The sequence below is a fragment of the Sapajus apella genome, unplaced genomic scaffold, assembly GCF_009761245.1.
Source record: "Sapajus apella isolate SASKATOON/1434 unplaced genomic scaffold, GSC_monkey_1.0 scaffold107, whole genome shotgun sequence".
NCBI lineage: Eukaryota > Metazoa > Chordata > Mammalia > Primates > Cebidae > Sapajus > Sapajus apella.
Genome location: NW_022437047.1, coordinates 5,024,723 through 5,049,879, shown reverse-complemented (window position 1 = coordinate 5,049,879; position 25,157 = coordinate 5,024,723). Strand labels below are relative to the sequence as shown.

General features: G+C 36.9%; 1 protein-coding gene and 1 long non-coding RNA gene across 8 annotated transcripts in view; both read right to left on the bottom strand.

Annotated features, from left to right (window-relative positions):
• The window catches only part of NRG3 (neuregulin 3), a 1,107,214-nt gene that overhangs the window by 366,492 nt on the left and 715,565 nt on the right, over positions 1-25,157 (bottom strand). The window lies entirely within an intron of this gene.
• LOC116537147 lies at positions 18,030-19,810 on the bottom strand. Its single transcript, XR_004262982.1, has 2 exons — positions 19,272-19,810; positions 18,030-18,950 (listed from the first exon to the last, which is right to left on the bottom strand). It is a non-coding gene; the product is annotated as an uncharacterized LOC116537147 (long non-coding RNA).

The following is a 25,157-nucleotide window of genomic DNA, read 5'->3' as shown; positions in this document are numbered from 1 at the left end:
GTTTTGATGTGGCTGCAGGAAGCATTCTGTGGTCCCTTCCTCTCACACAGCTCTCTGGAAGAGGAGTTGTACGTACATGTGGGATAAGCAAATGCAATCATCTAGACTAGGGGCATAGAATGAGTTGTTTTGGCAGAAGCTGAGATTTTTATTTTTGCACATATCAAAGATGTATCCCAGAACACTGGGTGGGGACTATACATTCAAAAATAAATTTCATAATTATTTTCAAATTTCATTCCTTATTTTGGAAGGAAAAGGTTTTACATTGCACATTTCTGTCTCCTCTACTTTGCTTCCTGCCTTGCAAGAGGTGCTAGGCTTTTCTGTCTCACAGGTACTACGATTTGGCTGAAAACTCTAGGAAGATGGGGCCCACATCTATCTTGTTGAGCCATGTAACTATCCCTGAAGTCCAATATAATGCCTGGCACATAGAAAATGCCAAAGTGTGGGATGGATGAATAAATGAGAAGCAAGTAAAAATCTGAAAATTCTGGGAACAAGGCAGAGAACAAATCTGGTTCAGAGTCCACACTAGAGAACAGATAGATGAACTAAGTGTAGTTCAGGCAGACACTTAAAGGAAATAGCACACATAAGGCAGACATTTTATGATTTGCTGGAGAAGCAGGCTGGGACTAAGAGACCAATTCTGGAGGATATATAGCTGTTACCACCTCAGCTTCAGAATCTTTAAGCCCTCCTCCCAAAGTTTAAAAGGAATTGTCCCAAAGTATCAACTTTTTATATCCTTCTTTAATTGCTAAAGTAGAGCAAAGAGAAACAATAGAATGTCTAGACTCAGTTGGCATTGTCACTGTGATTAATGGTACCCCAGGTGAAATAGTCAAATAAAATTGGGCATCTGAAAGATTAAAAAATATCTGGCAAAGATGATGGGTTAGAAAAATAATACAAATGCTTCTTGACTTACAATGGGGTTATGTCCTGAAAAAAACCATCCAAAATTGAAAACAGCACATGTTGAAAATGCATTAATACACTTAGCCTATGGCTCATCACAGTTTAGCTTGGCCTACCTTCCACATGCTCAGAACACTTCCATTCACCTACAGTTGGGCACAATCATTTCATGTGAAGCTTATTTTATAATAATGTGTTGAGTAATGCCACAGATGGATGTTTTATAGACATGATGGAATGCAGAAATATATAACACAAACACACTGGCAACACAGTACACTGTAGAGTCAGTTGTTTACTCTTGAGATTACCTGGCTGGCTAAGAGCTGTGTCTCATTGCTGCAGTCCAGCATCACAAGAATATCCTGCTGCCTACTGACAGCCTGGGACAACATCAGAATTAAAAATTCTAAGTGTGGTTTACACTGAATGTGTATTGCTTTCACATCATTGCAAAGTCAAAAAATTGTAAGTCAAATCATCATAAGTTAGAGATCGTCTGTGCTTGCACAATTTCTCTTTTTAGATGTAAGAAATCAGTTGAAAAGGGGTGTGTGGTAGAGGTAATGAATGCACACCATGTTTTTAATAAATACATCTTGGGTAAATGATTTTCATCAATTCCATTAATACGTTATCTCTGTGTCTTTCCCACAAATCCAAAGAACCTCAAAACCTCCTCAGGGGAATATCATTTCTCTTCTTAGAGATAATCTACTTCTAAATCAGAAAAGGAAGCAACATCACTGTAAAAAATGTATTATCTTTATGATAAATGGTATAGCTAATTTTTCAGGTCCTTATTCACTTTTTAAATGTGAAATTATGTTTTAGTAAAAGAAAATGCCAGTGATAAAATGGTATAGCTAATTTTTCAGGTCCTTATTCACTTTTTAAACGTGAAATTATGTTTTAGTAAAAGAAAATGCCAGTGATAACAGGCAGTCTTCCCTCCTTGCAAAGTAAGCTCTGCAAGGATGTTGAACACGGACATAGATTTCTCAGCTATGACTATTTTTTGGCCATTTCCTGACCCAGGTGGGAAAAGGAACTGGAAAATTCTGTTTCTTTGCATATCCTGCAGTGACATGTAACTTGAGGTAGGAAAAACGAAGCCTTGCAACTACGGTTAATAAGCGGTTTCTACCTCACCTGCCACTAGCTTGGTTCTGAGAAAACAAGACAGACACACGAAAAGCCTGAAAGTTAACAGCCTTGAGTCAGGGTTTGACTGAAGTAGCTGCAAAAATGTAGACCTTGGTCTCCAGAGTTTGCAACCTTACTGTACTAGTTAGTAGCTGCCTGACCTTTTACTATCTCCCTCCAGTCGAAACTATTTCAAGTTAATCAGATCAATTTTCTTTTATAGACATTGAGAAAGTACTTTTTCGTGGGATCTCTGTCTAACAGGAAACAAGCACTATTTATTCTCCTTCAGTCACTCTTCTGTTTCACATGCAGCCAGTCATTTATTCATCACACCTCCATAATCTAGTTTTTATCCTTAGTTTAAAGGGTCAAAACTGCAGCTAAGAGAAATTGTGCCAGATGGCAGAACTGTTCAGTTGTCACAGCTGGAATTTTCCCCAGGTCTATTTGTCTCCAAGGTCCCCACACTGAGTTTTGATGAGGAGAAGATGAGACAGGCCCGCAAACTCATTTCTTTCCATCATCATTGATGTAAACTTCCAGCAGGTCTGACTTTATCCTTGTCAATAAGTATTTTAACTAACGCAAGAAGAAAACCTTGAAAAGGCAACCCTTTAAGTTCCACAAACCTTCAAGATTCCAACTCTTTTAATTTACACATTGAATAATAAAAACTAAAATGAAAGTGTCATCTCAATACTGGGGCACTGGTTCTCAGTGACACTGGGCAATTTAATTAAGCTCAGTTACTTTAAAATGAAATTAAAACTCTCCATCTCACTAAGATATTATGAATACTAAATAAGGATATATATGTAATGCCTTGATAATGCCAATTATAATAAGCATATAGAGATTATTATTAATCTGTAGGCTACAGAGACCAGTCAAAAGCACTTTTAGAACAGGTTTTCCTGTTAGTTAGTGTTTCTTATTTTTATTAGGCAGAGGTAAATAGGATGGATTGGTGGTTGTGTTAATGACACAGGCAGGAAAACAGAGAAATTCTAGGCAGACAGGGGAGGGTCGCTGGTGAAATCCCACCTTCAAGTTAAAAGCCTGAAACCTGTGGCCCAAAGTGAGAACCTCTATCCGTGTTTACCTGTTCTCTCTCAATTCATTCTTTTTGAATAATGCCTTTTTACCAATAGAATGCCGCCTTTTCCAAAACGATCTGCAGCCCACCCCACCACCATCCTGTGCCTATAAAGACTCAGACTCATTTGGTAGAGAGAGAGAAGCAACTTGACTGGAGAGAGGTAATTTGACTTCAGAGGGATGGCTGGGCTTCAGAGAAGAGATGGCTTAACTTTGGGGAAGAGCCAGCTGGAGATGGCCAAACTTCAGGGAAGATTATCTGCCTGTCCCATCCCCTCTCCAGCTCCCCTCTCTGCTGAGAGCCATTTCCATTGCTGAATAAAATTCTCCACCTCCACCATCCTCCAAGTGTCCATGCAACCTCATTCTTCTGGGACACTGGACAAGAGCTCAGGACCCACCAAGTGTGGGTACCCAGAAAAGGCTATCACCCTGGCCCTTTGCCTTTGCTGGTGGAGTGTAGCTGCCCCACATGACAAGGCAGGAGGCCCACTGAGCTGATAACATACCACTATCCACAGATGGCAGAGCCAAGAGAGCGCTGTAACACACCCACTGGGGCTTTGGGGGTTGCAGTCACCCCCACCTGAGCACCAGCACCACAGGGCACACATGAAGCCTGCTCTTGCTAGTGTCCAAAGTATATTCTCCTTCCCACAAAAGGTAGAGCATGGCAGGTCAAGTAAATGGGGCATCCCTGTCACAAGTACAATGAAGGATTGAGAAAAAACTCCTGCATCATTAGTTGGCTAGGGATGCCATAACAAATGGCCACGATTGGGTGACTTACGCAGCAGAAATTTATATACTTGCTGCCCTGGAGGCTAGAAGTCTAAGATCAAGGCACTGGCAGTGTTGGTTTCTGCTCAGGCCTTTCTCCTTGGCTTGTAGATGTTTGTCTTCCCCCTGTGTCTTCACATGATTTTTCCTCTATATCTGTCTGTATCATCTCCGCTTCTTAAAGGACACCAGTCTTACTGAATTAGGGCTCACCCTCATAACTTCACCTAAACCTTATGACTGCTTTAAACTGTCTGTCTCCAACTACAGTCACATTATGATGCACTGGAGATTAGGACTTCAATGTAAAATTTTTTAGGAAACACAATTTAGCCTGTAATATCGATCATCCAAGAAAAGGTGAGTGATCACAGGGAGACCAATCAGGAAGTCCTTGAATATCTGAAAGTTGGATAAATTGAGAAATTTCGCATTTTCATTTTTCCTCAGGTATTTTTTCTTTTTAAAAATTTGCATGAGGCTGCACTTTAGCATGCAGAAATACCAATCCCTTGGCTAGTTTCCATGGTGCTCAGGAACATAAAGATCAGAAGAAATCTTGTTGCAGAACGTATGGGTTAGAGGCTTAGTTCTGTGTCAAGCCCCATGCTCGCCTCTCCTGCTCTCCAGCTCACACTGGTATTAAAGGCTCCTCTGCTCCATATTCACAAAATGGTATCAGATTCCAAGCTTTCTAGAGAAGACTTTTTTATTCTTTATTTTTATACTGTATTTTCTTTTTCATAAATATTATATCCTCAATTTTCTGTAGCTTACATTAAAGGAATTTCTAAATATTAGAACTATAATAAAATCTAAATGGAAAAAAATAGCACTAATACTTTGGCCCAACATGGTCAATAAAAGGAAAAATCTCTAATGGTAATGCCAAAAGCTCCACGTATCCTTGGATTTGCAGTAGAATTTTAATTTTTTTTCTAAGTCTACATGATTGTAACTTTATCATGGTAGAAATTTAGAAATTATAGCATAAATTTAGAAATCATAGTAAAATAAAGTTAAATAAGAAAATAAAAATCACTCCTTTTCCCTCCATTCAAAAAGAAACGCTGTTGAAATTTTGCACTGCTCCAAACTTCAAACATGTCCATAAAAATTGTTACACTATTTAAGGGTGCAAAATTTGCATTATATCATTTCATATCATACTTTTTATACTCAATATTATACTACCATTGTATCATTATGACACCATAATTTTCTGAAAATGGGAGTTTAATGAATAATTAACATTTCATAATATAAATATAGTTTAACTTATTTAACAATTTCTGTGAAGTTTGGAATTGGAAGCTTTAATATATTTTTTATAATTTTTATTCTATTTTGGATTCCATATTAATTTCATTTGCTCATTTTTCTGCAATGTTTGGTGATATGACATATTTTCAAGTTGAGAAACACATGTTATTATGCTTAATGAAATGTCACCCTATTTTATGTTTAAATGTGTAATTGGTTTAACTGGTGATAAACAGTGTGAGACAGGTACAAGATGATGTAGGTAGACCCTTTCTTAATGAATTAATTAAAACTGTCAATCCAAGTGATATTCTTACTTCATTCAACTTTGGATTGTCCTTCTTTGACTGTTTTCTAATGACCATTGGACCAGCTCCCTGCATAAATTCCCCTCCTGTCTCCCAGCCTCATCACTCTCCCTCTCTGCAGGCTCTACACACACACACCTTTAATCTGGGTAGGCTGATTGCCACGTGCACCACAGCTCCAGCTGGCTGGCTAGAGATGATGATGACAAAGAGGCAAGCTCCCTGCCAAAGTCAAAGACAAATGCCACTCTTGCAATAAAACTCAATTACAGTCAAATTAATCATAATAATGTTGCGGCTGTTAGAGAAAATGGAGCAATTTGGAGGAAATCTGTCTGAAACACTGGGCAAGTGTGGACCCACAGAAATCCCAGTGGCCCAGGTGGGCAGGGGACATAGATCGCAGGTGGACTTCTAGGCCAGGAGGTGGTCCTCACCAGAGCTCATGAGAAGCTACATTCTCTCCCTAAATAATATCTTTATTTTACATGACTTTTTAGTAAGAGCAATGAATTATCAAAATTAAGGCATCTTCACAGCACATTAGATGCATTTGCCAGTGTAGACAGATGCTCCTAGCTGTCAAAACACAACTGAAGACCTAGGGATACATCTGTGTGGCTCAGAGAATGAAAAGTGATTTCCATGCCAACCAGCTGTGGCTTCCACTAGGGCTCCACACTTAGGAGACTCTGTCTCACTGCTTAGTCCTGGCCACATGCCAGGCAGTACAAGGTGCTCATTTTGACACTGTTTTCCTAAGATACTTCATCTCTCTTAGCAATTTGTGGTTTTCTTTTTAGACTTCATAGGATGACTTCGTAAGGAGGTCATTCAAGAGGAGGCTATTTTATACAGCAGAACTTTATTCACCCCCAATAGACATTTATGTCAGAGTCCAGTGTCCATAAAGTCCTTGGCCTCCCACTTCCTCAGGAACTTGCTGGTGTCAGACTCCCCTTTTCTCCATCCTCCCTCCTTCCCCAAACTTCAGCTGGCTGTGTGTGTGTGTATGTGTGTGTGGTGTGTGTGTATGTCTATGTGTGGTGTGTGTATATGTACATGTGTGTGTGGTGTGTTGTGTCTGTGTATGTGTGTGTGTAGTGTGTGTGTATGTGTGTGTTTGTGTGATGTGTGTATATGAGATGTATGTGTCTGTAGTGTGTGTTTCCGTGTTTGTGTGTGTGTGTGTATATGTGTCTGTGTGTCTGCGTGATGTGTGTGTGTGAGTGGTGCGTGTGTATGTGCATATATGTGGAGGGTCTTCCTCTAAGCTTGCACAGGCAGAGCCTTTACACATTACTGTATTGGCAAAGGATTCTCCTCAACCAATGCACTCAGGAAGAACAAGGACTGTCCAATCCCCCAGGATGTATGCCCAGAAATATGTTATACATTCACTTTAACAAACTCAAGAATGTACTTAGCATCTCAGGGTTTCCTTTTTTTCATATATAAAGTGAAAATAATTCCTACCTCATGAAACACTGGCAGAGATTAAGAAAAATGATCTATTTAATATATTTGTACCTAATAGAGGGCTTGGGCCAGAGACTTTCAATTGAAAATCAGTGTCCTTCTCTCCCTTATGCTCAGAAGTATTGATGGAAAGAGAAAGAGACATGAGGTATGGAAAATAGAGGCACACAGTTCAGGAAACATATAATCTGTTGATGTCTTACATTATGTATGATGATTTTTTTAACAAGTACAGTAAAACAATAAAATGCTGTAAGAAAAACAAAGAACATACTGTAGAATGGTATGATTTATCACAATGTGATCATGTAACATGTGATGCTTTAGAGATGGGACATGGGATAAATTTGACACCTGAGATAAAGAATAAGAACATTCAGTGTGAGATCAGATTTTAGACAAAGTGTCTTGTATGTGGAAGGCTGGGATTAAGAAGGCAGGAGGAAGTGCTCCTACCAATACTTCCAGTCAAAAGCAGCATTCAGCTTGGATATGCTATGTGTAAATGAGTTTAATGTATAATTGAAAACCAGAAAAAAGAATTGTACACAAGGGAATAATGTGAAAAGCCACTGTTTTCTGGATGAGTAAAATATTGGTGCCTGTTTTTCAGTGTTTATATCTAAGGTTTTACCTCCTTTAGCATGAAAAAAATACACCTAATTAAATCCAATGATAGGACATAACATAACCAATATCCTGAATAGCAAAAGAAGGTTATTTTAATTTTGAGCAAAAATGGATTTCCAGTTATGATGGCAATTATAATGCATTTTTAAAAGATACTGAAGGACATTGCCTTGGAGGTTTTCAGTGTATGTTTGCACATGGCTGTCATCCCTGTGTGTGTGTGTGTGTGTGTGTGTGTGTGTGTGTGTGTGTGCAGTGTGTGTGACCTGCTTAAAAACAGTTATCATTGAGGCTAAGTAAATTGGTGCTCAAAAATAATATCTCAAGTACATTCTAGGTGTTCTTACTAGCCTTTTTGTCTCACATGAGTAGTCTGCTGTAAGAAAACGTCAGGTAATCAGCATCCATGAATTATCGTGTGCTTGTCTGTTTTAATGGTACCTCCTACCTGTCTCTCTTTCCCTTTCCCATCTCCCTCTCCAAATATTGTATGGCTAGATTTTTAGATTCCTCCACATTTTTACTATCTCTTTCTTCAGTTGTGACAATAAGATGAGTTTTAAAGTGTGAAACTTATTAAACAGATGTAGAAGTGAAGAATCCTTTCTAGCACAAAACACCATTTCTAATGGCATCTACTGAAGCCTGATCCCATCCTATTTCTAACTAAAATGATTTTAACATCCGCCTAAAGTAGATTTAGAGTAAGCGACATGAATTTTAAAAAACATTCCACATGGGGATGTTAAGACAACACTATAAGAAATTATTGATTTGTAGAAATCGGTTTACCTTAAAGTATAAAATAAAAAGGGCCATATTAAAACTTTCTATCCAATAGTCTATAGGTGAAGTAATAAAGAAAAGAAATAACATACCATTAACAATGAAAAAAATAGATATACTAATTAAATTAAAATGAGTATATATTTATAGCACATTCCTTGCATCTTCTGTGGAAGTCACTAGATATATGTGACCCTGCAGCCAGATCTTTTCTTTTATTTCTATTTTTAGAATCAGATAACATATCAGTCAATTTTCCAGAATACATTTCTAAACCTGCAAACTATGTCTAGTCTAGACTGACTGAAACAGCTTTGCCAGTTAAAGTAATGAATAATAAATTAACCAATTAGGACTTTGATGTGATAGGTAATTAACAAGCTTTTGAAGAAGGTACTAGAATACTTAATATCATCTTCAAATCAGTGACATCTGGACTCACAGATTTCTAAATCTAGTTTTAGAACAGGTGTATAGAATAGTAATGGAACCCAAACAATGGATACCACCTGTTTTGTTTATCAACAAACATAAGAGAAACTGTAGGCAGTGGTCTTGAAAGTATGGTCCCTGGATCAGAAGTATTAATATCACCTGGGCTTCTTTTTTGGAAATACGTATTATAGGTATGTACCTAAACTACTAGCAGAAACTCTTGGGGCTGGAATATAATATTCTGTGTTTTATATAACTACCCTACGATGAGTTTTGGATAAAGATGGAAATTTGAGAACACAGTTTTTGAAGAATGGGATAAAAGGGGCAGGAGAAACAAGTGGGTCCAGAGCAGCAGAATAGTGTAATGTTAAGACTGTGAGATCTGAGTAAAAAGTGAATTTGGATCTTGCTTCAATTACTTGAAAACTTCTGAAATTCATGCAAGTTACTTATATTTTGTTAATTTCAGTTTCCTTGCCTGTTAAAAAATATCATAATAAAGCATTAACCTGCACATATTAGTGCTTGATAAGTACTGGTTATTTTATTAATGACTCTTCTAATGCACAAAATTAGAGCTCATAAATGCTTGTGAAATTCAACTTTTAAAAATCAATGTATTAACATTTTCCAATTTGTAAAAATTAATTCTGAGCTAGTGGCAGAAAGCTCTAGTATTTATACTGCTGCACCTGTAATTTGTAAAATAAACAAATATATTTCGAACAGAGTATAACTTCATCAAACTCATTGGAAGACACTGCTCTACACATCTGCACTAAAATAAACATTTTCAAACTTGCCTCCCTTGAAATATGAGCGCTCAACAAAGTGGCCCACATGGTCTGTTGTTAAAATAACAGTGCCCCTTCTACAATTTTTTAATGATTGCCTGAAAATTCAAATATTTTAACTAACAAATTACCTAGTCAAATTACAGATCTGAGCCCTTAAAATATTAGATGCTTATATGAACAACTACATGAGTAAAAATAGAAATGTGTTTTATAATATATGTATTGCCATTTCATAAAATGTTGAACTATGTTGATCCTTTAGAATATTTCACAAAGTGCTTCTTGAATTGCCATCTCCCAAGACTAACTGGGAAGTTATATTCTTACAGAATGTTTATTTCTAATTGGATACAAGATTCTTCTTGTTTGTAATCTACTGAGTAACAACTATGTCAATACCACAGATACTAAATCCTACTTCTCAAACTATTAAAGTACAATTCTGTCATCTAAGTAGCTATAGAAAAATTCTGAGGACCTAGAATCACACTTACTTTAGAAAACAAATTCATTTCATATTCTAAGAGATATTAGTAATGCTTCATGCTTCACAGCCACACAGCATTTCCTGCAGCACCCAGCCATGCTAAGCAGTGGCTTTGGAGGCAGAAATTTATTTTAGAGCATTAATTCATATTTTGAATGTCAAACTCTTGAGACAAGAAATGTAGACTTATCAGCACTGCATATGTATTTCAAATGTACATTACAGAAATATGACAGTGTAAAAATCTTATAGCTAATCTAAGAATAAAGTTCTAAAGGAACTTGAGAAACTCCAATACTTCATAAATAAAAACAATATACCTCAGTAAATAATTTTCAAAAGAAAAAAGATATTCATTTTAAATTGTACAGAAAAGAATTTCACAGATATCAATTTTGAGAACTTTCAGAATCTGCGAGATTTTTCTTCATTGCATATTAATGCTGTCTGTTTTCCCACTAATTCAAAAAACATTTGTATACTGCTATAAAGCCACATAAAATACTGTTATTTTGGGGAACCAGAATAAGAAACAAATTTATTTTAAATTTAACATTGCATTGATTTTTACTGCATCTAGCTATCTACTTTGTAACCATAGTAATATACTGTTTTTAAGCAAAAGCAATTAAAAAAAAAAGGAAAGAAATGGAGGAAAAGAAGGAATGAATGAGGGAAGGAAAGCAAGATGGAAGCAAGGAAGGAAGATGTTCAATGTTAAGAATTTTAAAGAAAGAAAAATTCAGTTTAGATGAAAACTCATTGCAATCTAAGGATAAATTACTACTTAATAAGATACAAAATATGTTTAAAAGCCACCAGCCTGTATTACACTTAATGTATGGTCATCATTTATTCTGGAGATGACAGAGTGAAATAGGTGTTTTGTATAAGATCAGTGAGAATTCAAAGTAGAATATTCATTCTAGGTAGCAACTTTAAAATATACATTGAGAATCATTAAAATATTTATATTTTGGCCTTATCGAAGGATATATGTTCAAAAAAGTATTGAGTTGTAAACGAATATTATTATTTCCAAAATATAGGTTTGGTTAAAACATTTGTCTTTTCTCATTATGGAATACAATGCAGTGCTTAGAAACCATATGTCAGTTTAAACTAAAGCAAAACTTCTCAATCTTTTTTTCTTAAGATGTATACCCTAATTCAGATCAAAGTCATACACAACTCCTGGAATGAGACCTGTGTCCTTGTCTCTCTCTTAAGAAAGTAAAAATAATATAAATGAGTAAGGGTGACTTTGTATGACCAACACTAAATCTTCTAGATTTTTTAAGATGCTAAGTCATTCTGAATTTTTGTGCTCTAGGTATTATGCGTACAAAATTATGTGGAACTCCTCACTCGTAGCCAAGAGTACCACAGTATACTTGACACAAGGCCAAAAATGAACACTGAGGACATTATATTAAAATATGTTAGACATTCCAGACATCATTTCATGAAAAAGTCAATTACAAAGCGGTATATCCAGTATAATTCCTATTTTTTAAGGAATTATACATTAATGCATTAAACATCATAAAATTGAGGGACATTAACATGTGATAATAGGTAGAATGGTTCCCCTGAAGAGGTCCACAACCTAATCCCCAAAACCTGTGTGAATATTGCCTCACAGGACAAGAGGGTCTCTGCATATATAACTGATTTACCTTAGAGAGTTTGTCCAGTTTGTCCCAATCTAGTCACTTAAAAGTCTAGGCTTTTACTGAAATTGGAGGCAGAAAAGATTGAAGTGTGAGGAGGATTTGAATCTCTGGTTGCCGGTTTGAAGACAGAGGGACTATTATGACAAGGAATATAGGGAATCTCAGTGGAGTGAGAGAGGTTCCGACTGGCAGCCAGCAAGGAGACAGGGACCTCAGCCCTGCAGTCATCAGGGGGTGAATCCGCCAAGAAGCTGAGTGAGCCTGGAAGCAGTTTTTCCTCCAGAACCTCTAGATAAGAGCCCTGCCTTGGTAGATTCTAAGTAGACAAACTAGCCAAGTCCGCCCAGTTTTCTGTAAGGACTAAGAGACGAGAATTTTATTTTACTTTTACCTGCTAAATGTGGGGTAATTTGTTGTGATATAAATGGAAAACTAATATTATATACAAGGGTTGTGGGATAATATTAATTTTATTTTCTTCTTTACTCTTTTGACCTTTTCGAAATTTACGATGAGGAATAAAGAATAATTAAATGTTAATGTAGTTATATTACATTGGCTTTTCATTGAAATAAGGTTTAGTACAATGATGAAAATTCTATTACCAGATTGATTATGAGGTTTAACACATGCTTTCTGACTATTTCTTTTTTTCCAATTTGCTCTTTTACTCCTTGAAAATATAATCTATTGGCACAATATAGCCTGTTAATGTTTGAATCCAAAGTTTTGTGATCTTCTCAATTGATTAGCACTATTACTCTGATACAGAAAATGACTCTTCAGCAATTGTAAAGCAGAAAAGGTAAGATTTTTCTCTGAATAGACCATAATCCTGAAAGACAGACAGTGCTAAGCATGCTCCTTGGATTTGCCCAGAAGAGATGCTAAGTTTAATAAAGCTACATACCATATCAGAGCTAATCAAAACCTGGTCCATAGGTTGGCACTCTTTGAATGGCTCTTTACTCAATTATCATCGATACAATAGCATTAGCTTCCTGTTTAATACAAAATTATTACAAACGAAAGCCAAGGAATTAACAAAGCTTATTGTTGATGCTTTTGAATACATTACTTTGATTCTTCAACTCTTTCTCTGCATACATTCAAACTGACTTCCTTTTGTAACATCATAAATTTTTAAATCACATATGGTAAAGTGTTAGTAAAAAAAGGATTATGAGATCTCTTCACAGAAAGAAGGGAGACATTATTACATAATGATATCCAGTACTTTTTTCTTTTTAAATTAAAGTCAAGGGGGATAGCAGGGTAAGAACCTTTAAATTAAATGACAAATTACTTAAGGCTCAGTATGGATAAGTTTGAGAGTTAAAAACACCAGGGAAGCCCAGTCCTGAGGGGGCTTTATTCTTCAAAGTAAAATATCTTGGTGCTTCTACTTGTGTGTGTACGTGTGTGTGTGTGTGTGTGAGAGAGAGAGAGAGTTGGGGGGCAGGGGAAGTAGCCATCTGAAATACACAGACCTTTCTGTTATGCTTAACAAGGCCTGTCCTTAAGACAAACTATTTTACCAGAGGCTAGCTGGCCTGGAGGAAGGGCAATACCCAACTCCAGATCCCTCTAGCCTTCTTTTCCCACCTAAAAGGAAAGAGGAATTGAGAACAAATTGTGAAAGTGACGGCCCAGAGACACGGTCTCATTTTAAGAATAATATCCACCCATAGGGTTATAAAACTAACTCTTCCCTCCCCACACAGTTTACCACTGCAGCAATAGGGATCTAGTAGAGCAGGAGATGCTATATTACCAAGGACAATTTGAAACAATAATAATTAAGAACTTTCCAGAATTATTAATAGAAGCCAAACCAAAGATCCCAAAAGCCCAGAGAACATCAAGAACAATAAAAATAAAAAAAGACACAGAAGTCTTCACTGGAGCCTATCAAGTTCAGACCACAGGAGGTTAAAGACAAAGAGAAAATCTTGAAAAAAGTAAGATACACCTTACGTATAAAGAAGCAAAGATAAACACCATTAAACTCCTCTTCTACATTAAACAGAAGCTGTACAAGAAAGAATTTAAAGTACTGAAACAAAAAATCCACCAACCTAGAATCTGCATCAAATAAACTGTTATTCAGAATGAAAGTCTTCAGAAGTTAGGACTTTCATAGACCAAGAAAAATTGAAGAAATTTTTTACTATTAATAGTAGATCTGCCTTGCAAGAAAGTTACACAGTATAAGTTGGAAACTTGGATCTATACAAAGAATGGAAGGGCACGAAGAAGGAATAAAGATAAAATCTTTCCTTTTCCTTATTCTTATTCTTACTGATCTTTCAGGTTAAAGTTTGTCAAGATAATAATGACAAAGTATTTGGTCATTGTAACTCATGGAAAAGTGAAATGAATGAATATAATATGCTAAGAGAGGAGGAAGAAAATGAAATCAATTATGAGCTCAGTTAAAACCACAGAAGGCAGAAAAAGAAAGATAACAAGGGCAATGAATAGAAAACAGTCACAAATAAGATGGATATTAATTCAACTATTGCATCATTTAAATATCAACCGTTTAATACATCAATTAAAATAGCAAAATTGTCAGAGTGGGGTAAAAAGGCCTAATTGTATATTGCCTATAAGAAGTCAACTTTATAAGGACACAGATAAAGTAAAAGTAAAGGAATGGAGAAAAATGTAACATGCTAACTCTAATCAAAAGAAAGCTGAAGCAGCTATATTAATTTCCAAACAAGGCAACGTTAGAGCATAGAGAATTATCAGTGATAAAGAGGAGCATTATATAATGAAGACAGGGTAAAGTCTCTGAGAAGACATATAATCCTTAGAGTGTGTGTACCCAACAACAGTGTCAAAATACATGAAGTAAAAACTGATATAACTGCAATAAAAATATACATCAATCCATAATATAGTTGAAGATTTCAATACTCTTGTAACAATTATGGATAGATGCACAGATAGTGTTACAGAACCACCAGATTTGATTTCTCATTTACAGTAACTGACCAATACGCTGAAAACAGTGAGAGTTGCAGCAGAGAAAGCATTTAACAATTGTAGGGCAGCCAAACAAGAAGACAGAAGGGAACTTCACATGTGCCTCCCCAAGAGGTCTGGGAATGGGTTTTCTAGGGGCTGAGTAGGGGGATGGGCTAGCGTGTAGAATTGCTGATTGGTCAAGAAGTGAGGAATGAAGTCACAGGACAGGCAGATGAAGAAACAACCATTTGGTGCTGAGTCAGTTCCTTGGTGGGGTTTTTCAGACAGCTTGGTGTCAGCTGTACCACTGAAATTCAGGATATGAAGAACACCTTTAGCAATTTTTGGGTAAAAATGTTCGGTGTCAGAGATTCTATCTATAGGAACAATGAAGAAGCAGGTGGTTAGTGCTATGTGACTCTAGGTTATTTAGCAGCTGCAGGGAAGTGGGTCAAAGTGTACCAGCACACCCTGTCCAATGCCTGACTCTAATTCTGCCTAATGTCAGGCTTGTAATTCTTGTTAACCTTGTGGTAGTGTTTTCAGTATGAAATCAGTAAGTACACAGTTGAAATGAACAGCAATATCAATCAAGTAGATCTAATGGTCTTCTATAGAATGCTTCATCCAACCACATCAGAATAGATATTCTTCTCAAGATAGCATAGATTATTTATTCACCAACATAAATCACTTTCTGGATTATAAAACACACATTCACACACATTTAAACACATAGAAATCATGCAAAGTAGTCTCTCAGATCATAATGAAATTAAATTGAAAATCAATAAAGATAACTGGAAAATCCAAAACACTTGAAGATTATATACCACACTTCTAAATAACACATGAATCAAATAAGAAGTCTCAAAAGAAATTTTAAAATATTTTAAACTAAATAAAAATTCACCTTATCAAAATTTATAAGATTCAGCAAAGGCAGTGCCTAGCAGTAAATTTATAGCATTTGATACATATATTAGGAAAAAAAGGAAATCTAAAACCAATAGCCTAAGATCATGCCTTAGGAAACTAAGAAGAGCATATTAATTTTAAAGTAAGCCGAAGAAAATACATACATAACATTAGAGCAGAGGCTGATGAAAGTGACAATCGGAAATCAACAGAAAAAATCTGATTCTTTGAAAAAACTGATAAAAGTCATAAACTGTTAGCCGATTTAACTAAGAAAAAGAAAGACAGCTAATACTAGAAATAAAAGAGATGTCATCATTATGATCCCATGAATATTAAAACGATAATAAAAGAGTGTTGTGATAAATTCTGTGTCAAACCTCACAAAAGGAGAAATAGATAATCCATATAGGCCTATATCTACTAAAGGAATCCAATCAATAATTAATATCATCTGAAGCAGAAAGCAATAAGATCAGACAGATTCACTGGTGAACTTTACTAAACATTTAAGGAAGAAATACCAATTAAAGAAATACTAGTTTAAGAAATATCCATTCTCTATAATATTTTTCAAAAAGTGGAAGCAAAAGGAATACTTTCTCTCTCATTCTGTGAGAGGAGTGCTACCCTAATATCAAAACCTAATGAAGACGTTAGAAAAAAGGAAAAATACATATTAATGCCTCTTATGAATATGTGAAGATTCTCAAAAATATTAGCAAATTGAACCCCCTGTTACAGTAAAATGAAGTCTATACCACAAATAAGTACCATTTATTGCTGTATGGGAGACTAACTACTTCAACATTTGAAAATCTGTTAATGTAATCTATCACATCAACGGGCTAAAGAAAAATTCTTATATTGGTAGGTGCAGTAAAAAGCATTTAACAATATTCAACATCATGAATGGTTATGATAACAATATTTATCATACCATTTCTTGATAAAAACTTGATAAACTTTGACTAGAGGGATACTTTGAAACTGGTAAAGAATATCCACAAAAAATCCTATAGCTAACAACATACCTGATGAGAAATTACATGTTTTCTCACTACGATTAGTAACAAAGTAAGAATGTATGCTTTTACCGCTCCTATTTAACAATGTACTGGTCCTAGCTAACCCACTGATACAAGAAAAAAAGAAAGAAAAGAAAGGTAAACATACTGAGAAGAAAAACAATAACCTGTATTTGTAGATGACATGATTCAGTAAAGAACTATTTGTGAATTGGGCAAGTACAGCAAAGTTCCAGGACACAAAGTTAATATACAAAAGATAATTGCTTTCTTATATATCAGCAATAAACAATAGGGATTTGAAATCAAAACATAATGACATTTGCATTAGCTCATGGAAAAAAGAAAAAGAAAACTACAAAAGAAAAAGAAATTTGCCTGTTATATTCTGTTGTTTCAGCAACATTTTTTGAAAAAATTATAATTTCTCCACTGAATTGTGTTTGCTCTTTTGTCAAAGATCAGTTGACTATATTTGTGTGGTCTGTTTCTTGGTTCTCTATCATGTTTTATTGATTTGTCTTTTGTTCCTCCAACACCACACTGTCTTGATTATTGTAGTTTTATAGCATGTCTTAAAGTCATATAATGTCAGCGTGATCCAAAAATTGCACTCCTTGGTAATTACTCACATGAGTTTAAAACTGTCCACACAAAACCTGTACACAAGTGTGTATAACAACTTTATTTATAATTGCCAAAATGCGATAGCAACCAAAACGGCCTTCAATAGATGAATGGATAAACAAACTGTGGCACATTTATGAAATGGAATATTATTCAGTGATAAAAAGGAGTAAGCTGTCAAGCCACGAAAAAATATAAAGAAACCTTAAACACAGTTGCAAAGCGAAAGAGGCCAGTGTGAAAAGGCTACATATTATATGATTCCAACTATATGATATTCTGGAAAAAAAATAACAATTACACAGATATTAAAAATATCAGTTTGCCAAGGGTTCAGGGGAAGGAAAGAGGGATGAACAGGTGGGAACAAAAGGGATTTTGGTGACAGTAAAACTAGTCTGTATGATTGGACACATGTCATTATGCATTTGTCAGAACTCATAGAATGCATACCACAAACAATTAACTTTGACATAAACTATGGCCTTGAGGTAATAATAGTGTTTTGATATTGGCCTATCAATTATAATAAATGTACCACACACTAATGCACATCATTAATGTCAGGGAAAACTGGTAGGCAGTTAAGTGTCATATGAGAACTCTGTGTTTTCCATTCGGTTTTTCCATAAATCTAAAATTGCTTTAAAAAGGCTATTTTGTTTAAATGATTATATTCTTTCCTTTCAAATATACCATTTGCATGAAATCCAATGCCATGTGTATAGAGAAACAGCAACTCTTCTGCCTTTATGTGGTGTCTATTTTATCCAAATATTCTATTTAAATTAATCCTATATAAAGGTAACTTTTTTTGACACAGTTCACATGAATAACCAGTAAACACATTATCTAAAAATAACTTTGCTGGAGACTCTTTTTTTTTTTTTCCAGAAACAAATTTATTATAGCATCAACTTTTGCTTTCTCTTAAGCTTAGTCTTGCACATCAAACATTGGCTTTCAAAGGTAAAACTGCGGGTGGCCATAATTAAAAGGCAAGTACTAGGGCAGACACCGCAGGAAATATGGAGACCGGGATTTCTGACGGCACTACAGTTAAGAGTTGACCACATGTTTCCTCTCAGCTGTTTGCTACACCGTAAAGGAAGGCTTAAGTGGTATTGAAAGATGCCCAGTTTTGAGACGCTTGCCTTTGTGACTATACAAATGAGGAAAATCTTTCTAGGGCACGTACAGAAGCCACCTTACTCAGGATACAAAATGGTTTGAATAAAAAAGAGGGAGTAACTATTTTTAATTTGGGGTCAGTTACATAAATGGTACTGACCGAGAGTGGGGCTCTAGCATCCACATTCCCAATGACACCTCAAGCTAGCTTCAACAAAGTAGACCAATTCCCATGAGGGCAAAATTGCACCAATGCTTTCCTTTTGTTTCACTTACCATAGCTAACACAGAATTTACTGAATCAGAAAAGAACAACAATGTACATACAAAAATCAAAACAATACATCTTCCAAGTACCAGATTCCAATATTAGACCCAAAGGGCTAGTTACATTTACCAATTTGTTAGACTGACTGCCCTCCTACTTCCTATTCATCAACTCAAATTTTCAACTTTTTTTTTTTTTTTTTTTTTTTTTTTTGAGACAGAGTTTCACTCATGTTACCCAGGCTGGAGTGCAATGGCGCAATCTTGGCTCACCGCAACCTCCGCCTCCTGGGTTCAGGCAATTCTCCTGCCTCAGCCTCCTGAGTAGCTGGGATTACAGGCATGCACCACCATGCCCAGCTAATTTTTTGTATTTTTAGTAGAGATGGGGTTTCACCATGTTGACCAGGATGATCTCGATCTCTTGACCTCCTGATCCACCCGCCTTGGCCTCCCAAAGTGCTGGGATTACAGGTTTGAGCCACCGCGCCCGGCCAATTTTCAACTTTTTAACTTATTTTGCCACAGGCAAACTGGAATTGATTGTGTCTCATCGTCTCCTTAGGCAAGCACTACAGAACCATGGTCAAACTCATGTGCCCTCCTGTCATTCCAAAGGTCTCCTTCAGGAATAAATGGCTAAGGTATGTTGGCTGACAAGATGCAGAATTTCGCCCAGGTGTATCACAGAATTGGGATATGAGAATGGCCTTGTCCATTTCTTATCAAGAGGATGGAAACCCAGATATCTAATAGTTATTGAACACTTATTGTGTCCAGGAACTGCATTTGGGTCTTCATATATGCTCTCATTCAATTCTCAAAAAAATCATATTAGGTGAACATAGATTTTATATTTCATAATTATTCTTATTTTCATTTTCTATTTAAAGGCTTGGATAATTTTACAAATATCTATTTAAGTTAGGAAGTGGTAGCATCTGGGTCTTAACTGAGTTTTACTTATCTTCAACTCCAAGACTGAAAATAATAATAATTCAATAAATACAGCTGGGCACAGTGGCTTACACCTGTAATCCCAGAAGTTTGGGAGGCCAAGGCGGGTGGATCATGAGGCCAGGAGTTTGAGACCAGTCTGACCAACATGGTGAAACCCCGTCTCTACTAAAAATACCAAAAAATTTAGCCAGGTGTGGTGGCACACACCTGTAATCTCAGCTACTCAGGACCCTGAGGCAGGAGAATCGCTTGAACCTGGGAGGTGGAGGTTGCAGTGAGCCAAGATCGTGCTACTGCACTACAGCCTGGGCCACAGAGTAAGACTCAGTCTCAAAAATAAATAAATAAATAAATAAATATAAGATATATAAGACTTTCCACTCATACTGTAAGTAGAGAATCATTCTTTAACAGTATGTTACATCTTCCCTAAAATTAACAGCATTATACTGTGACATGAAATTTATGCTATTCCTTAACCTCCAGTAAGAATCTTAAGCAAGCCATGGATACAGAACATGGTAACAAGAATGCAAGCATAGAATCATTACCACAAATCTCAAGCCAATGGGTCTCAGCTTGCTAGTCTTTGTGGGGGTGGGACTCGCCGAGCCAGATCACTTCATTCCTGGCTTTCAGCCCCCATTTTTTCAGTGGAATGAGTGGTTCTGTCTCCCTGGCGTTCCAGGTGTGGGCTAAAATGGCTGCCCAGTTTTGTGCTGAAAACCAGGGGAGCTGTGTTTGTAGGCACCATCGAGAATCTCCTGGTCTGCCGGTTGTGAAGACCGTAGGAAACGCACAGTATCTGAGCTGGAGTGCCTGGAAAAGTCCCTCATGGCTTCCCTTGGCTAGGAGGGGGAGTTCTCTAGCCCCTCACACTTCCTGGGTGAGGCAATGCCCTGCCCAGCTTTGGTTTACCCTTCTTGGGCTACACCCACTGTCTAAACAGTCCCATTGAGATGAACCTGGTACCTCAGTTGGAAATGGGGAGATCACTCGCCTACTGCGCTCCGGAGCTGTTCCTATTCAGCTATGATGGGATACTACTCAGCTATAAAAAGGAATGAATTAATGGCATTTGCAGCAACCTGGATGGGATTGGAGACTATTATTCTAAGTGAAGTAACTCAGGAATGGAAAATCAAACATCCTATGTTCTCACTCATTAACTGGGAGATAAGCTATGAGGATGCAAAGGCCTAAGGATGATACTATGGACTTTGAGGACTCAGGGAAAAGGATGGGAAAGGGGTGAGGGATAAAAGACTACAAATTGGGTTCAGTGTACATTGCTAGAGTGATGTGTGCATTAAATCACCACTAAAGATCTTACTCATATAACTATATACCACCTGTTCTCCCCAAAAACTATGGAAATAAAAATAAATTTTTTTTAAAAGAATTATTACCACAGATCTCTTTGGAAACCCAGCAGACCAGAGAAGAAGCACAGTGACAGGCAAATTTCCAAAAACAGATAGCACACTGTGGACTAGACATTTAAAACTTGGTTAATAACAAAATGCCTAAAAAGAACTGCATACACTAAGATCGAATACCACTTTACCTTTTATTATTTATTCATTTTTTAGACACAAGTTTTTATGTTCATTATATTGGTGATGGGATCAATAGAAGCTCAGACCTCAGTATCACGCTCTTATAATAAACCAGCACATGTACCCCCTAAATCTAAAATAAAAATTAGGAAATTATTAACAAATAAGTGAGATACGGCCAGATACGGTGGCTCATGCCTGTAATCCCAGCACTTTGAGAGGCCAAGGTGGGAGGATCAGGAGGTCAGGAGTTCAAGACCAGTCTGGCCAACATGGTAAAACCCCCGTCTCTACTAAAAATACAAAAATTAGCCAGGGGTGGTGCTGTATGCCTAAAATCCCAGCTACTCAGGAGGCTGAGGCAGGAGAATTGCTTGAACCTGGAAGGCAAAGGTTTCAGTGAGCGGAGATCACACCATTGCACCCCAGCCTGGGCAATACAGCAAGACTGTGTCTCAAAAAATAATAAATGAATAAACAAGACACTGGTTTATTTATAAATTCAAATTTGTGTAACTATACAATACAACATATTCCAAAAAGAGGATTACAAGAGTACATTAAAACAATTCAGCTGTTTGAAATAGGCCAAGGAAATTATAATTAATAGATTTTTTCCCAGAATTTATAGATGTTAATATATGTCTTCAATAAGATAAAATCAAATCACTGATTTAAATGACCACTGCCAGACAGGATAAACACTTGAGTGCAGATTTCTAGCTCTGTTCATTTCTCCCTGATAATTGCAGGTACTGAAATAGGCAAAGGCACTTAACAATAGGACAAACCCTCTATCGGTGCTGGCAATAAGGGAAGCATCTCAACTACAAGTCAAAAATTTCACCAAATTCATACTAGATGCTTGACAATGAATTCAATCATGTAAACAGAAATACGGTGGTCATCAGAGGACACCTGAACATCACTTTAAAAATATATATATATTGTAAGTAGAGAATATAGAGAGTATTTTCGTATTACATTGGACAGCACTGAGATATTTTAGTTATACATTTTAAAGGCACGAATTAAGATGCTTAATATCATTCTTTATACCACTACTTTCCCTTTCATTTCGTGTTTGGATTGATTTGTTCTTTGGTTTCAGGACCATCTCTCTCTGAAGCCGAGGCTGGATTGCAGTGGCACAATCTCAGCTCACTGCAACCTCCGCCTCCTGGTTTCAAGTGATTCTCATGCCTCAGCCTCCTGAGTAGGTGGCATTACAGGTGTGTGCCACCACCATGCTTGGCTAATTTTTTCATTTTTAGTAGAGACAGGGTCTCACCACGTTGGCCAGGCTGGTTTGAACTCCTGACCTCAAGTGGTCCACTCGCCTCGACTGTGCAAAGTGTTGAGATCACAGGTGTGAGCCACTGCGCTTGACCTGATTAGTTCTTTATAACCTCCAACTATTCTTATTTATAAATATATACCTATTGCCTTTGTACTCAATGTACTTTAGACTTGGTTTGAACATTAAAACTCTCTGAGATGACAATTCCATTGCTCATCCCCTCTCTTAAAATCTCCAGCTGCTACTCGGTCTCCTCTCTGCTAATGACCTAGCTGCATCCATTACTAAGCAAAGAGCTTCACCTTTCCACCACCAGTTCCATCAACCTGCAAGCATCTCTACCTACTAACTTTGCTTTTCCTCATATTAAAATGAAAAAGCGTATTCCTTTTGAAGTTCACACATTCACTTTTGTCCTCCCCTACGTACATATGTATGTATAATTGGCCCTGTTTCCTTCTGTAGCCACTATTCGAGTTCTCAATTATTCTCAGAAAAATATCCCTGACTAATTAGAATATACTCACTGCTATACCTACCGACCTTCAGTTTTCTTCTTCTCCTCATTTTCTTTTTTTTCTTTTTCTTTTTTTCTTTTTTTTTTTTTTTTGAGACAGAGTCTCTCTTTGTTGCACAGGCTGGTGTGCAGTGGCACAATCTCGGCTCACTGCAACCTCCACCTCCTGGGTTTAAGCAGTTCTGCCTCCTCAGCCTCCCAAGTAGCTTACAGGTGTGCACCACCATTTTCACCACGTTGGCCAGGCTGGTCTTGAACTCCTGACCTAAGGTGATCCGCCCACCTCAGACTCCTAAAGTGCTGGGATTACAGACGTGAGGCACTGTGCCTGGCCTCTTCTCATCATTTTCAACTGGACTTTCATACTCAGCACTCCAATATAGTGGATCTTATCAAAGTCACCAGATACAGTATTTTGCAAAGCAAATGGTCACCTATATGTTCCTGTCTTTTTTCTAAACATAATTTGATATAGACAATCACTTCATCCTTCCATTCCTCCATGGTGAAACTGTCTCCGCTTGGCTTTGGTCACATTACATTTGCCTGGTTCTCTTGCTATTCTATGGTGGGCTTTATCTTTTTCTTTTTTTAATCAGACTTCTCAATGTCATGTGTCCAAAAGATATGAACTAGTTGAATAATCAAAGGCTACAGAAGGAATGTTGAATTCTGCAGGCACATCCTTGGCATGCATAGTGCCCTTCTCCCATTTGTGGCTTATTTGTTTTCCTTCCTTTTGAGCCCTCCTCCAGGCGGAAAAGAGTCATGACTTAATTACACAAAACTGTCTTCCATTAAACTTATTTGGATTGCTTATCTGCAGGCATTGACATCTATATTTTCTGAGGAGAAACGTATAGATTTGTCTACATGAAAGAGAAATATTTGAAGTGTCTGCTAGCTATTATAGTACAAGGACAGTTTTCAAAATAAGATCTTTAATTTTGAGTAAAATTTTTAAAAATACACATGCTAGGTTGTTCAGGCCTGTCTATAAAAATGATGAATTTAAAAAATTCCAATCACCATGACTCAGACCACTGTAGTAATACGGTAGAGCTCTAGGAGATTCATTTGTCAGCCTAGAAAGATCACAAATCACATCTTATCATCAAGGCACATGCATTATAAAGTACATTGTAAGGTCGCTGTCATAGATTAAAGCAAGTAGCCAAGTAGATTTTCTTTTTCTTTTTTTTTTTTTGAGACAGAGTCTCACTCTGTTGCCATGCTGGAATGCAGTGGTGTGATCTCAGCTCACTGAGCCAGGCTGGATTGCAGTGGCTTGATCTTGGCTCACTGCAACCTCCGACTCCCTGGTTCAAGCAATTCTCCTGCCTCAGCCCCTTGAGTAGGTGAGGTTACAGGCAAGCACCACCAGGCATGGCTAATTTTTGTATTTTTAGTAGAGATGGGTTTCACTATGTTGGCCAGGATGGTCTCGATCTCCTGACCTTGTGATCCACCATCTCACTCGCCCAAAGTGTTGGGATTACACGTGAGCCACCACACAAGTAGCTTTTAAGAGCACATGAGAAGAGAGATAAAAAGCAAAAGACGCACAGTTTAGTAGCAAATTACATCAAATTGGTGACAAAAGTTCGGTTTTAAGAAGAAACTTGCTCCTGCTTCTAATTCACCCAGAAGCCCAGACCTGTATGTTTATAGAAGAAACTTGCCTCTGCTTCTAATTCACACAGAAGCTCAGACCTGTAAATTTGTAGGTTTATAAATATAGAAATATTTGATAGATGCAGATACTGTATGGATAAAAAGCTAATCTCATTCTCTTTACAAGCTAGAAATGTGCAAGGAGTTTCAAAGGCCATGAAAGAATTATCTGTTATTTCCTCTGAAATTCTGCATTTGTTCTAACACATCCTTGAAAATGGCTATCTACAGAAATTTAAGCTAATATTCCTTTTATGCTAACCTCATGTATATTGACAAATCCTTCCTAGATCTAACCTGTCTCTGGATCATCCTCACCCCTCCCCCACACACAAAAATACACACTCTGTATACATTTCCAGCTGTTTCTTTATCATTGCTT